Below are 14,342 nucleotides of genomic sequence, written 5' to 3' on the forward strand. Positions count from 1 at the left end.
GCATTATTTATTGAGATGGATTTTTATGTATGCTATTATCAAAAAGAAATGATACCATAAATACCATTGGAGAGCTGGTATTTATTAAATATTCAACATATTCTAACTACAACACTGAAACATTATGCACAGTGATGCTGAAGGGGAAAGTACCATCTCCACTTGATTTTATGCAAACATTAATAACCTTTCTAAGCTTGTATAATTAATAGGTGATAGCAAGTAGATTTGAATCAAGTTTTCTGGAGATCACAGATCATGTGACTGACCCCCACATGACCCATAACTAAGCAGAGCTTTTCAGTACTCACAGCTGGATAGCCAAACATTTGCTGAGCTTCCTTAAGTGCCAGCCTGCCCTCAGCCCTGTATGGGATCCATTGGCAGGAAAAGGCAGATGGGCAAATGGGCACAAGAAAGAAGCCTGGATCTGTGTTCTGGGAGAGATTGAGGCAACAAGCCGCACTCCTGCAGGAGCCTTCCCTTACCTGACAGAGAGAAGTTTGTGTCTTTGAGACCATAGAGCTGTTGTTACCAAATAAAGAGGCAGTACAAGCCAGGCGTGGTGGTGCACACCTTTAATCCCAGCACTCGGGAGGCAGAGGCAGGTGGATTTATGAATTTGAGGCCAGCCTGGTCTACAAAGTGAGTTCCAGGACAGCCAGGGCTATACAGAGAAACCCTGTTTTAAAAAACCAAAAAAAAAAAAAAAAAAAAAAAAAAAAAAAAAAGAGGCAGTACATTGGCAACCTATATAGAAAGCCATTCTTCACATAGCCAGGAACCCCTAAAGTTGTAAGTGAAAATAATAATTTCACCAGGCTGTGAGGTCACCATGTTGGCTAGAAAGTGAGGCAGAGTTTCCATTCCAGCTCTGAGATTGAGAGTGGTGACATCTTCTGGGAGATAACACCTTTTAGGAAGATAAAGGCAGCCTTTCCCTCACGGGGTTATTACAGTACTCAGTGGGATGTGTCTGTGAGCCAGCTAGCTCCTTTATGCAGGTTTTTCTCCAAATTAGTGGCCTTGGCTCCAACACTTGCAAAACCAAAACAAATTATGAACTAGATAAACTAGAGGTGTAGAGACTGATGCTTTACCCAGAGTCTATCCTTAAGACCAGACAAATGGAGACCACTCAAAGATGTCTGCTGGGGAGATGGCTCAGGGGAGGAAGTGTTTGCAGTGCAGGGGTGGGGAGCTGAGTTTGGATTCACAGAGCCCATGTAAAAGCAGATGTGCTAACTCACACCCGAATCCCAGTGTTCTTCTCGTGAGAGAGAAGGTGCAGAGGGGAGAGTGCCCAAAGCCAGCTGCTCAGGAAGCTCCAAAGACAGAGAGACCATCTCAAAGGAGGTGGAATGAGAAGACTGACGGCCATGTTCACACTCACAAATGTGAGCACACACAAAACAAACACACACACATGCACTCAGAGACACACATGCACAAAGAGACACACATACACAGAGACAGTCAGACAGATACTCACACAGAGACACACAAGCACACACACACACATGCACACACACAGATGGACAGGCACACATACACATGTGCACACACGTATACAGACACACTCGCACACACCCAGACACACACACACACACACACACACACACACACACACACACACACTTAAACATGTTTCGGGCAATTATGGCTTGGGGAGATGGCTTAGTGGGTCAAGGTGCTTACTCTCAGGCCTGAAACCCTGTGATTTCCCAAAATCCACATGGTACAAAGACAGAACTGACTCCCAAAATCTGTCTTCTGACTTCTACATGCTATGCCATGCATGCACACTTCCCTACACACAAACAACACTAACAAGTAAAGTGAATAATCACTTTAGTATTTTGGGAAACAAACATATAAACAAAAAGGCCAAGCCAAATATTTTCTCACTGATGCAGCTGGACTATCACTCACCCACCATCACAGTCCACATTCCCACTACCACATGAAGGACGCAGGCTGCTCTTCGGTCTCCTTCCTCTCAATTCCTCGCTTCCCCTCCATGCTCGACTCTGCTGAATTCAGGGTGCTGAAAACTGCAAACTACATCGCTCAGAATTCTGCTGACTTCTGGTTAGACCCTCACTGTAGCAGCAGTGGTCAGCACCTGGAGAGTCTGTGACAGCTGTCCTGGTTCCAGCAAGACGCTCGGTAAATTAAGAAACAGACCTTTATTTATAATAGCCAAAAGCTGAAAAGAACCCAGATGTCCCTCAACAGAGGAATGGATACAGAAAATGTGGTACATTTACACAATGGAGTACTACTGAGCTATGAGTATTACAAACAATTAATTTATGCAATTCTTAGGTAAGTGGATGGATCTGTAGGGTATCATCCTGAGTGAGGTAACCCAATCACAAAAGAACACACATGATGTGCACTCACTGATAAGTGGATATTAGCCCAGAAACTTAGAATCCTTCTTAGAAGGGGGAACAAAATACCCATGGAAGGAGTTACAGAGACACAGTTCAGAGCAGAGACTGAAGGAACGACCATCCAGAGACTGCCCCACTTGGGGATCTATCCCATAAAAAACCACCAAACCCAGTCACTAGAGCAGATGCCAAGAAGAACCTGCTGACAGGAGCCTGATATAGGTGTCTCCTGAGGGCCTCTGCCAATGCCTGGCAAATACAGAAGTAGATGCTCACAGTCATCCATTGGATGGAGCACAGGGCTCCCAATGAAGGAGCTAGAGAAAGTACCCAAGGAGCTGATGGGGTCTGAAGCCCCATAGGAGGAACATCAACATGAACTAACCAGTGCCCCCAGAGCTCCTTGGAACTAAACCACCAATCAAAGAAAACACATGGTGGGACTTGTGGCTCTAGCTGTATTTGTAGCTGAGGATGGCCTAGTCGGTCATCAATGGGAGGAAAGTTCCTAGGTCTTGTGAAGGTTCTATGCCCCAGTATAGGGGAATGCCAGGACCTGGAATGGGAGTGGGTGGGTTGGGGAGCAGGGGGAGGGGGGAAAGGATAGGGGATTTTCGGAGGGGAAACCAGGAAAGGGGATAACATTTGAAATGTAAATAAAAAAATTTCTAATTATATATATATATATATGAAAGAAAGAAACAGACCCTGGCCAGGTGGTGGTAGCACACACTTCAATCTCAGCATGGGGATGGGGCAGAGGAAGGTGGATCTCTGAGTTCAAGGCCAGTTTGGTCTATAAGATTCTTCCTGGAGTAAGATCCTGGATAGTCAGGGCTACAGAGAGAAACTCTGTCTTGAAAAAACAAAAACAGCCGGGCAGTGGTGGCGCATGGCTTTAATCCCAGCACTTGGGAAGCAGAGGCAGGTGAATTTCTGAGTTTGAGGCCAGCCTGGACTACAGAGTGAGTTCTGGGACAACCAGAGCTATACAAAGAAACCCTGTCTTGAAAAACTAAATAAACAAACAAACAAACAAACAACAACAACAAACAGACATACAAAGAAAAGAAACAGAGACTGGACAGTTGGGCAGTGTCTTAGTCAGGGTTTCTATTCCTGCACAAACATCATGACCAAGAAGCAAGTTGGGGAGGAAAGGGTTTATTCGGCTTACACTTCCATCTTGCTGTTCATCACCAAGGAAGTCAGAACTGGAACTCAAGCAGGTCAGGAAGCAGGAGCTGATGCAGAGGCCATGGAGGGATGCTCTTTACTGGCTTGCTTCCCCTGGCTTGCTCAGCCTGCTCTCTTATAGAACCCAAGATTACCAGTCCAGAGATGGTCCCACCCACAAGGGGCCTTTCCCCCTTGATCACTAATTGAGAAAATGTCTTACAGTTGGATCTCATGGAGGCATTTCCTCAACTGAAGCTCCTTTCTCTGTGATAACTCCAGCTGTGTCAAGTTGACACAAAACTAGCCAGTACAGGCAGATTCTGGCCTGCCCCAAAACACCTTCTCTATGGTCTTGTTCTTCAGCAGTGGACGCACTACCCTCCACCCTGTCCTCTTTCCGCTTGGGTTGCTTCTTGCAGGTTCCAATTAAACCTCCTTTGTTTGACTCAGCGAACATGGTTTCTGTTTTCCTCATTAGAATTTTGTTGATATTACTAATCAAAGCAAAGGAACCCCTTTCTAATGACTAGAATCCTATTTAACCCAGCAAAGCCTGTGACACACAGCCTGATTGTTTTTGCAGCCTCATTAGTATGTCCAGATTCCCGGTGATATTGTGCATTTGCATAGAATTCAAAAGTTTTCTGATAATAAATGATGTATTTTCAGAATGGCAATATAACTCTGCAAGTTGTTAGAAGTTTAGGAAACTAACAAGGCCAACAGGGGAAAGAGAGAAACCTGGGGCCTGGATGGTAACTCAGTTCCTGGGGCGAGTTTACAAAGCTGCAGTTTGAAGAGTCTTCAACATTGATGACAAGAAGGACCCTGCAGAGTCTTCTCGTGTTGCTGTGATAAAAACCTGACCAAAAGTAATGTGTGGGGAGGAAAGAGTTTATTCCACGTTATAGCTTACAGTTCAACAAGAATGGAAGACAAGGCAGGAGCTCAAGGCAGGAACCTGAAGGCAGGAACTGCAGCAGAGACCACAGAACCCTGCCACTTCCTTCCTGCCTTGCTCCTAATGCTTGCTTAGTTTGCTTTCTAACATAACCTAACATAACAGGCGTGGTACCACTCATGGTGGATTAGGCCTTGGTTAATCAATCATTAACCAAGAAACTGTCTCACGGACTTATCCACAAGCCAATCTGATGGCAGGCAGTTCCTCACTTGGGATTCTTTCTCCCTGCGTATCTCTAGCTTGTGTCAAGTTGACAGAAACTAAGCAGCACGCTGCCTGTGCAAGCCTGAAGGTGTGAATTTTGATCCCTAGCACATACATAAAAAGCCAAGCACAGCATGGCACACCAGCAATTTCATTGCTAGGGAAGTAGAGCGGAGAGATTCCTGGACCTTCTTAGTCTGGGCAGATTGGTGTGCTCCAGATTCAGTGAGAGACCCTGCTTCAAAAAAGATGGTAGAGCAGCAACTGAGAAAGGCACTAGGCATTAACCTCTGGTCTACACACACACACACACACACACACACACACTTGCACACACATGCATATCCACAGGGTAAGAAAACCAGGGAAGAAACTATTGGACATTTATTTATAGGTTGGATGGTTTCTTGAGATGCTGGAAAATTCAATATTATACCCAGAATGTGCCATTCTTCAGGGTGGTTTGGGACCAGGAAGCCCCAGAATGAACCATAAAATTGTCTCAATGTGGTGGGAGATGACAACCACACGGGGGGTGGGGGGGGGGGCTGTCCGTAGAAGTAAGCTTCCAGAGGACAGAGGAGTGCTGACTAAAATCCACCCAGGGGAACATGTCCGGAAAGACCTGTCTGTTTGCTTTCTGAACTCAGTAGCTTATTTGTTGATCTTCATGGGGGCAGTTTGCCTAGCAGATTTTAATTTCCTTTTTGATCAACTGACAAAAAGAAACAATATGAGCCCAACAATTATGCCAGACAAAGTGTCATTTTCTTGTCATGAGACTTCTATATTCAGTCAATTGTTTCTTTGTTCTCAGCTCAAATTATAAGGGAAGGAAAGAAACCTACCTCCTATGCATGGAGAACTGAAGCTGTGCTCTGAGCTGACTGCCACCTTGGTCCCTTTCCAACCTTTATATAGAAGCTGGCCTTTGTTATTACCCCTGGCAGCATATGTGCCAGCTGTCCTAGCTACTGAGCCTCCTGGTTTCTGCTGACCTTTTGTGCCGTGGTCCTGCTGGGGCAAAAGCTGTACCCATATACAAAACATTAGTATTGCTGTTCTCAAGCTGACAACAGCGTTCAGGATTAAAAATAAACTCACCAGTGTTGGGTACCAACATCCAGAGCCCTGCCTCCTTTCAATAATGCCAGACAAATCTTTCATCACTGCTTTATACGAATCCTATCGTTCCTTCAGAATTAGCTCAATAAATTCACTATTCCTCTTGTTTAGTTCAACAATAAGACATGCTGAAAAGGGCAAATAGTTGATAAACTCCCTTTGTTTAGTAACATGGATGCTTTCTTTTTCTTCCTATTATCTATGAGTCAAATCATCTTCATCTTATAGGGGTAGATGAATGGTTAGACAGGGGCCACCTTAGAATGCACAGAAAAGTCAAGTAAGCCCTCAGGGCTGTGGGCTTCTGGGTCACTGCAGGAGCCCAACAACCAATGGCCATTCTGAGTGACATAGAAACCCTAGTTGGTCCTCTAAGCTAATTTAGGCTCCCAGAAGCCTCTGGATGTTCTGCCACAGTCCTTAACTTGGGTCTTGTCCTCTCTTCACCTGCTACCCCTGCTGAAAGGGAGTCAACTTGAGTCTCTTCACTCCTGTTCCCTTAACTCAGAGTGCAGGGCTGCATTGATGCTTTATCTGTAGAGAACCGACTGTGAGGATAAGCTGCTCACATCATCCCAACTACACCAAAGCATCTGTGCTGTCCAAGAGTCAGCAAGCTACTCCAGACAATACACAAAAAAACAGGCACGGTTACCTTCTAGTCAAACTCCAGTAACCTAAGAAGGTCAGGCACGGTGTTGTAGGACACTTGACCATGGAATGCAGCACTGAGCTGTTTTAAACCAGGGAGCAGTTTGTTGAACACACTAGCTGGTGGCCCCAGCAAGTCAGTACCCAAAGGCTAGAAGACCCAAGTATTACTGATCAGGACTTTTGTACAATCTTGGCTTCTTTGATCTTCCTATATGGGTACATACACTGTAGGCAGGCATTTTAAATCACTAGGTGGTGATGGCCAGAGGAGGGGAGGGGGAAGGCAGGGATCACAGGGAGATGCATGGTCAGAATTCATATGCAAGAATATGTGCTGGCTGATATGGATACTTGGTCTTGACATTGACCAGCTCACAAGGCTGTTTCCTGTTTTCTTTTTCTTAGTCCTCTAGTGCCCCCACCCCACCCACCACAGTTGTGGTTCATACCTTAATCCCAGCACTCAAGAGGCTGAGGCAGGAAGATGGTAACATGTTCAAGGCCAGCCAGGGCTATCTAGTGAGTTTCAGGCCAGACTGAGATATATTATGGGACGTTTCGTAAGAAAGAGAGAGAGAGAGAGAGAGAGAGAGAGAGAGAGAGAGAGAGAGAGAGAGAGAGAGAGAGAGAGAAAGGAAGGAAAGGAAGGAAGGAAGAAAGGAAGGAAGGAAGGAAGGAAGGAAGGAAGGGAAGGAAGGAAGGAAGGGAGGGAGGGAGGGAGGGAGGGAGGGAGGGAGGGAGAGGCAGGTGGAGGGAGGGAGAAGGTGGTAGTGATGATGGGCTCTGACCTCCAATGTACTGACTTGGAGAACTTGCTCGGGAAGTCGGCAGCAGGGGCAGGGGTCACCTTGGAGCTTTTATTTTCAGAATCCAAACTCACTGATGATCCTTTGAGAAGAAGAGCCAGCTGAGGAAGCGGAAGGACAGAAGCACTGAGTGGAAGGACAGAAGCACCGCGAGTCTCAGCAGCATGTACTTCCCAAGCTCAGAAGATTCCCTCAGCAGCTGGGAATTGCTCCCAGCACTGAAGACTCTGGGGTGCTAACAGGACTTCAGACATCAGTGATTTCCTGGTGTGCCCATGAAAACTGACCCATTGGCAACACTGTCTCTCTCTACGCTTGGTGGTGAGTTCCCTGCTTCTACTGGGCACATGGGGCAGCTGTAGGGAACTAGACAATGAGCAGCCTGGCTAAGGTCATATCACTATTTGCCAGTGCTGTGTTCTTCCGGAGACTTCCAGAATCTTCCCATGTGTCTGGATTTGCAATGTTGTAGTGGTTCAAGATGAAGGAAGTCTAGATTAAGGGACTGTGGAAGTGCTGGGCATTGACCCTGAGAACTCTGCGAGAGCAACAAGTGCGCTTATTAAGTGTTGGGCCACCTTGTCAGCCCCTCACCATTATCTTTTGGTATTGGGACTCTTCATTGAACACGGAGGCTGCCCTTCCAGTAGGCTGGCCAGTCAGCAGCTCTGCGGAGTCTGCCTGTCTTGCTCCCCCAGCATTGATGCCTTAGCTAACTTTTTAGGTGAGTGCTGGGGATTTGAACTCAGGTCCTCATGCTTGTGTGGTTAGCATTGTTCTACTGTGTGCTACCTTACATCGTCCTGTCTCTGCCTCTCTTCTAGAAGGTGCTTGTGACTGCCCTTGGGGCCTACCTTCATAATCTAGACTATTTTCCCCATCACACCCTCAAAGAGTCTTTCTTCCCATACATAGACACTTATGGTTCTTGAGATAGGAACCATTAACAAATCTACTATAATTACCTAAACCAGCAAGTCCCTGAGCAAATGACACACAAGCCACACTTTTGTTGCTCCTGCAATGGTGTGGACTTATGATACTTCTCAATGGCTGGAGATATTCCAGTGCCTAGATCAGTGGGTGTCATGAAACGTCACTTCTCTCCATGACCCCCAGGACCACAGAGCACTCTGTATGAAGGTCTACCCTGGAATCTTGAAAAATTCCAAAACTGCACCAGATTGTTGCACACGGTTTTCCTTCTTTGGCCCTCAACCCAAAGAACTGTGTGGAGAATTTCTTTAAAACTTAAGCCAAAAATATATGTTCTGGTTATCGGCTTTCTCATGTTAACTATCAACCTAGCTTGGTTACTTTCTGACAAAAGCAACCTAATGAGGGCACGTTTATTTGTCCTACACTCGCAGGGGCTACAGCCACCAAGGGCAGACGCCATGCTACCAGGCAGGGAAGGTGCAGAGGCAGAGGAGGAGGCTGGCCGGTAGCATCTGCGCTGAGGAAGCTGAGTGTGGACAGGAAGTGGGGTAGGGCTATGAAGCCTCAAGTCCCCCTGCACCAAACCCTATCATCCAGGGAGGCTGTGTGTCCTAGAGGTTCTATAAGTTCCCAAACAGCACCTCTAACTGAGGACTGAGTCTAAACTCTTCCGCCTATGGTGAACACTTCCCATCTAAACCACAACACAACTACTCTGTCGCTTTTATCCCAGCTGCCTTCCATTCACCAGTTAGATGAGGCATTCAGTATAGTCCCTACAATGGGCAGTTATTTAAGGAGCTATTCTACGGATAGGGCATTGTGACAGGCACTGAGACTGTCCTGCATAGGCAGGGGACAGACAATGGTTCATTCAATGCACTAGGCTTGAACACCAAACCCTCCCACCACCTCCACTCCAGCCCAAGTCATTTTGAGCCATTTCTTCCTATGTTGACTGTGGTGGCTCCTCACAGCTCTCCACTGTGTGTACCTCCATCAGCCTGCCCTGTAACATGGCCCAAACATTCCTGCAAAAGCAGGAGACAGAGCTCATGGCTCACTCAACATGCAGCCCTGCAGTGGCTTCACCTCAAGTAACAGCAAGTCCCTCACATCTGTCTGCGCTTCTACCAAGTCTAGGGGACATCACTCCTCTTTCCTGATGGCAACTTCCTCTCTCTCCATTCACTTCTTTGGTATTCACTAAAACTCCAAGCAGAGTCCTCCATGCTTTTGTGTGTGTGTGTGTGTGTGTGTGTGTGTGTGTGTGTGTGCATACAGAAGAGAGAGACAGAGAGACAGATACAGAGAGACAGAGAGAGGAGGCTCTAACCTCTGGACTATGAGTTACTAACAGACTGCAGCCAACACCCTGCACAGAGACAGAGTGGTAACATACATGCTTTCAAACAACTGCACAGCAAACATCCTACCCTGCATCCTCTGTCTGCGTCCTTGTTTCCTCACAGTGAGTAATAATTTCTACTCCTAATCTGATAACATTAGCTGACAAGATAGGCATTTGGCATGGTGTGTGTGTGTGTGTGTGTGTGTGTGTGTGTGTGTGTGTGTGTGTGAGGTGCCTCCGTGTGTACACTAGTGTTTGCATGTATGTGGGCACTCATGTCCAGAGTGAGTATGTGGATGTCCAAGGCGGATGAGAAGAGTGCGTTCTCCCCCACAGCTCTCTATCTTGTCAGTGAGGCTAGGCATCTCAATCAAATCCAGAGCTCACTAATGCAGCTAGTCTAGCTACCCAGCTTGCTCGGGATCTCCTGTTTCCATCCTATGAAGAACTGCAGGTGGGTTTCTCTGCCCTCCCAAAATTTATGTATGTCTTGGGAATCTCAACCTCAGAGTCTGAACACCCTCTGCACGGCAAGGGCTCTACCTGCCAAGCCACCTCCCTAGCCCCATAGCTTCTTTTTAACTGCATTCAGAGGGACAAGCATTCATTTACCTAGTTACAGGTGACTTATTTTCCTTTCGTCTAGAAACGATAACTCACACAGGAAGCTTTTCAATATTAGTCACTTAGTTTGGTGAAGTGGACCTCATGCCTACAGAAGGTAGGGTCAGGGAACCACAGGCTTTGTCTCTGACACTGTGCTCCGTAGCTAAATCCTTTGCTGATCGGCATGGCTTTCCAGTGTCCTTGCACTTTGAATATAAGGTACAAGGGATCCTGGGCTGCGTTCAGCATCAGCAGGGAAGCAATCCACATTTCAAATCCTACTCTGGAAGCTGTTTTGGAAAATCATTAGCTCAGTACTGTTGTCGTCATCTTCAGTGTTGTGGACAGCATTTGTTCTGCTGTTTCCTAGGCTTGGTGCATCTGTAACATTACCTTAGCCTTACTACTTTCTGTCTCTCTCTTTTGCAAAATAGATACACAATTAAGAAATATTTTTATCTACTCTATCAAAGTAAAGAAGAAAATGAAATCTATAAATTGGCTTCACTGCAGCTAAATAAACAGGGGCAGCATTAGATGTGACAGTCAGTGTGAAACAGATCAAGGGCATTAGCCTGACCCTCAGATATGTGTAAAGCACCTTGCATTTGAAAGGTAACCTCATAGGACACATACAGCACGGGGCTGTCTGACATAAAACACTGTGATATGCTAGGCTCAAACCACACAGCTTGTTTTCGTTCATCTTTCTTCTTTTTTAATTTTTTTTACTTAAAAATGTGTTATTCTGGGGCTGGAGAGATGGCTCAGTGCTTAGGACCACTGACTACTCTTCCTAAGGTCCTCAGTTCAAATCCCAGCAACCACATGGTGGCTCACAACCACCCGTAATGAGATCTGACACCTTCTTCTGGTGCATCTGAATTCAGCTACAGCGTATTTATGTATAATAATAAATAAATCTTTGGGCAGGAGCAAGCAGGAGCTGAGCATGTGGAGTTGACTAGAATGAGTGGGGTTGATCCAAGAGAGCAGAGTTGACCGGAGCGAGCAGAGGTCCTAAAAATTCAATTCCCAACAACCACATGAAGGCTCACAACCATCTGTACAGCTACAGTGTAGTCATATATATATATATATATATATATATATATATATATATATATATATATAATTAAAAAAATTTTTAAATGTATTATTCTATTTCATGTGTGTGAATGTTTTGCCTGTTTGTATATCTGAGTGTCATGTGCATGCCTGGTGCTCACAGAGTTCAGAGAGAATTCTGGTTATCCTCAAGAGCATTGCCATATCTATTCTGGGAGTTGAACCTGGCCCCTTGAAAGCCAGTGATTTTCACAGGGAAAGTCACTGAGCTGTTTCTCCAAACCCCCTTTCTTGCTTGCTTTCACAGGATGGATTCTGAGGCCACAGGGGAGTGGGGGAGAACTTGAGCCTCAGAGCTCAAAAAAAAACATGGAGGAGTAGGAGGACATGTGTCAGACTGCCACCAGGACACCTCCTAAGACTGTCGCCGGAAGGAAATGAGCCGTCTACATGATGAAAAGCCTGTTGACATGGTGAGACTGTCTCTGCTTGCATATTCCACCTTGCCATCTGATTATCCTCAATTGATTGTCTAACATGAACTTACTCTCAAGTTCATTTACATTCCCTGGTCAATCACCAAGGCAGTAATCTGAGAGATGGAATGTACTAGAATGCTTGAAATTCTAAGCTCTGTGGGGCACTCTCACTGTCTACCCAAATATCTTTAAAATATTTTAATTGCGCTCATTTATTTGTGTGGACACATACAGGCACACACACACATATGAACACTCATACACACACACATACACACACTCATGCACACACACACATATGCATACACACACACACACACACACGCACGCACATATACGAGTGCTGCAGGGTGAGCATGGAGAGCCAAGAGCACATTGTGGAATCAGTTCTGTCTTCTCCCATGTGGGAGCCTGGGATTAGGTCATCGGGCTCGGTGACAAGTGTCTTTATTCTGTGACCCATTTCACCTGCTCAAATAGCTATATCTCATTGAAGGAAAACACAGCTCTCATCTCAAAGGGAGTAAGAGGTGATTTTCTCTGGAGCCAGATGTGACTCACCATGGCCTGGGGATGGGGATGCAGGATGCTCCCAAGACCATCTCCCATGTGCTAATGGGTCCATGAAGTTGTTACAGTTACCCAGCAAAAGCCAGCCTGTTGAATCAAGGCACCTTTTAGACACATTGGTACAAACATCAGATAAACGGTTACAGCAAGGTTTTAGCTATAGGTTTCAGCTACCATCCAATGACATTTTTAGCTTTTGGGTTTTGGAAGCTATTACATCCCAAACTTTTGCTGCGTCTGTTAATAAGTCCCCTAAATGTTTCATATGACAGCCACAAGGATAGTGATCAGACAAAGAGGTAGTGAATAAAAAGCTACGGCAGGAACTGAGAATAGCCCAAGATAATGTGGCTCTAGATCGGCAACATTCCAACTCTTTACAATCATGATGTTCCAGTAAGTCAAATAGCAGCATAGTGTTATAGTAACAGTTTTGACCTATAAAGGCAAAAGTATTTCCTTCTGGTCAAGAGAATAGAACCTTTAGTCTGACTAAAGTCCTAACCTTTTTGTTGGGTGGAGTCAATGACCTAAGGAAGGCCCCCTAGGAAGATGGGGGAAGGGTGTTTCACTTGAAGTCCTGTTAGCCCTCAGTGTGATAATGGAATTCTTTTCCATAATCCCCATCCCCTAGGGCAGCCCTATAAGCTACAATGAGGTTCTTCTTGCCTCCTTTCCCCTTTCTTCTCTTCTGTTTTGTTTTCCCCCCCCAGAGCTGGCCAGATGCTAAGTTTTGTTAGTTTTTGTACTTCAGGTACTTCCATTCTCTATAACTCCCCTGCCCACCTGCCCACCTGCCCACCTGCCCACCTGCCCACCTGCCCACCTGCCCACCTGCCCACCTGCCCACCTGCCCACCTGCCCACCTGCCCACCTGCCCACCTGCCCACCCCCACAGTGTGGCTAACCTCTCTACCCGCTTAACTCACACAGCACAGCCCTTTCTCTTCTCTGTCTTCCTCCTCCAGGCGTCTGCTCAGATTTACACCTTGGCTGCTCTGGGTTTTTCTTTTAAACTTTAGAAAATAGTTGTCAAATTTTTGCTCCAGTCTGTTCTAAAATCATTCTGTTATTTATGAAACTAAGAACTGCAAGAGGAGACCCTGATTTCTCAGTATCTATGTCAACTCTGGTCAGATTTCTCAAAATGTCTAGTAGTAATGGAGTCTTTAACGTAGGTGTGACTCTGTGTTATCCTTTAGTTTCACAGTGTGTATTATCTGCATCTATAGTCCTTCTGAGAAAAACTGGGCTATCAGCCTTGCTCTCCCTTAGAGGCCATTCACTGTGTGGACTCTCTTGAGCCTTTCCCATGAGCTCCTGAGACATAAAGAACTACTCCCTGGGGTTTGCATTGTCAGCTCCTTACACACACACACACACAGACACACAGACACAGACACAGACACACACAGACACACACAGACACACACACACACACACACACACACACACACACACACCAGCATCTTCTGCCCCAGGAATCTATCAGTTATCCCTGCTGATTTTATCCTAGATCTTACAAGTCAACAAGTGGGCACAATGGGCCCTCCTATCATTTCAGGCCAAGGCCTCAGTTCTAGCACATGCCAGGGAACCCACCTCCCCGAGACCCCAGAGGCAAGGATCCTATGCCTGCTGCATATGTGTTCCTTAGGAACAGTTGGAACCTTCTCTTGTGCTGAGCCGGTGCAGACTGAGGGCTCTTTAGTCTAATCTGTCTCCTGGGCTTGCCCGGACTGTGCCATCAGCTAGCGGGCGGGCGGAAAAGAACAGAGAAGGGAGGGTTGCCTTCTGCTCGGCTTCTGCTGCAGCTCAGATAGAAACATTCACCCTCATTAACAGAGGAACGTTAAGTCTGTCCACTGCCTCCTCCTGGGTGAAAAACTCCCTCTTCCTCCAAGGCAGGGACTTCAGAGCTATTCACAGGCCAGGGCATTTCTTTCTCTTTAGTCTGAAACATTCAACATTTGACCTTCAAGCATGGCTTCTAAGATA

The 14,342-nt window shown here is 46.1% G+C and overlaps 1 protein-coding gene across 27 annotated transcripts in view; it reads right to left on the minus strand.

Moving 5' to 3' along the window:
- Ncald (neurocalcin delta) overlaps nt 1-14,342 on the minus strand; it is a 426,345-nt gene that overhangs the window by 135,388 nt on the left and 276,615 nt on the right. For 5 of the 27 annotated variants that reach the window (XM_030248654.1, XM_030248645.1, XM_030248649.1 and 2 more), the window contains one exon: nt 7,314-7,432. The exons of the other annotated variants lie outside the window; for them this stretch is intronic. The gene's annotated coding sequence lies outside the window, so the exon portion shown is untranslated. The remainder of the gene's footprint in view (nt 1-7,313; nt 7,433-14,342) is intronic. 27 annotated transcript variants of the gene reach the window in all.

The sequence above is a fragment of the Mus musculus genome, chromosome 15, assembly GCF_000001635.26.
Source record: "Mus musculus strain C57BL/6J chromosome 15, GRCm38.p6 C57BL/6J".
NCBI lineage: Eukaryota > Metazoa > Chordata > Mammalia > Rodentia > Muridae > Mus > Mus musculus.